We start from the raw sequence: 1,279 nt of genomic DNA, 5'->3' as shown, positions 1-1,279 counted from the left end.
TACAATTTCCTCTGCATGCTTTCCAAGTGTTTGCATAATGTTCTTAAACTCTTGCTTCACTTCATTAAATAGGCCCATGATATTTGTTTTGAGAGTTTTGATTAGTTGTTCGATGGTCTACTCCTATTCCTGATTTTTAGTTTGTTCACTGGATTGGGCCATGTTTTCTTGATTATTGGTATGGTTTGTAATTTTTGTTGCTGTCTGGTCATTCCTTTTATGTTGATGGGGTTTCTTAGTTGATTAGCTTCTCCATCTAGTCAAGGGGTTTATTTAGGTGCTGTTTTTATCTGTGTATTAAGTCTTCTCTTTGACACTTTGTTCTTCTTATTCTATTTCCTTGTTGTTGTCTAAATTCTCTTGAAGGAAAATATTATGACCAGAGAATGCAAAAGAGGTTAGAAAAGAAAATGTATAACAGTTGTATTGATAGTAAGTGTAGGCAGAAGAACCATGTGATACCTATGGGAATGAATATTATACTCGTGTAAGCTGTGTAGATTTATAAAAATAAAAAGTGGAATACCTACAATTAGATGGGAAACTGAACATGGGGAATATAGTATCAATTAGAAGGCCAGTATTGTCAGGGGAAAGGAAAAGAGAAAAGAAAAAACAATAACATAAAGAGTGAATAAAAGATAGAAACCAAACTAGAGGTGTTAGCAATAAAAGTCAGAAAAATTGGGGCTGAACAAAAGAGGTGGAATATGAGAGAAACAACAGGAGATGGAAGAGAGATAGATGTAAAGAAAAGGGGATAGCATTGGTAGCCTAAATCAGTATGCACAGAAAAGAGGATATAGAGGATGAGGAAACACAGCAAACAAGAAACACTGCCTGCAGCACCTAATAGAAAAAGGGATACAGAACGGAAAAAAGAAAAGAAAAAAGGGGTGCTCACTTCAGCAACACATATACTAAAGTTGGAATGATTCAGAGAAGATTAGCATGGCCCCTACAAAAGGATAACATGCAAATTCATGAAGTGTTCATATTTTTAGAAGCAGCTAGAAAGAGATCTCGAATAAAAGGGTCAATCAGATCTGCAGAATATCTTAGCCTACATGTTGGATCAAGTGTTAAAAACTGCTCTTTGACCTTGAATAAAAGGGGGAAATGGCAAAGACAAATGAGTTGATATGGCTAAAGGTCTTCCAAAAAGGATCAGGAGGTCACCAGAGGGGTCACCGTTACACACACCTCAGCAGGACCCCAGAAAAAGCCAAAGTAGTTACAACCCTACATACTGGTTCTCCTGAAGGCTACAGAGATCCAT

General features: G+C 36.7%; 1 non-coding gene across 1 annotated transcript; it reads left to right on the top strand.

The window, feature by feature from the left end:
* Nucleotides 1–896: 896 nt before the first annotated feature.
* On the top strand, nt 897–1,003 carry LOC139438429 (U6 spliceosomal RNA). Its single transcript, XR_011648104.1, has one exon. It is a non-coding gene; the product is annotated as a U6 spliceosomal RNA (small nuclear RNA).
* Nucleotides 1,004–1,279: the final 276 nt, after the last annotated feature.

This window comes from Dasypus novemcinctus, chromosome Y (assembly GCF_030445035.2).
Source record: "Dasypus novemcinctus isolate mDasNov1 chromosome Y, mDasNov1.1.hap2, whole genome shotgun sequence".
Taxonomy (NCBI): Eukaryota; Metazoa; Chordata; class Mammalia; order Cingulata; family Dasypodidae; genus Dasypus; species Dasypus novemcinctus.
This window is presented reverse-complemented; position numbering and strand designations above follow the sequence as displayed.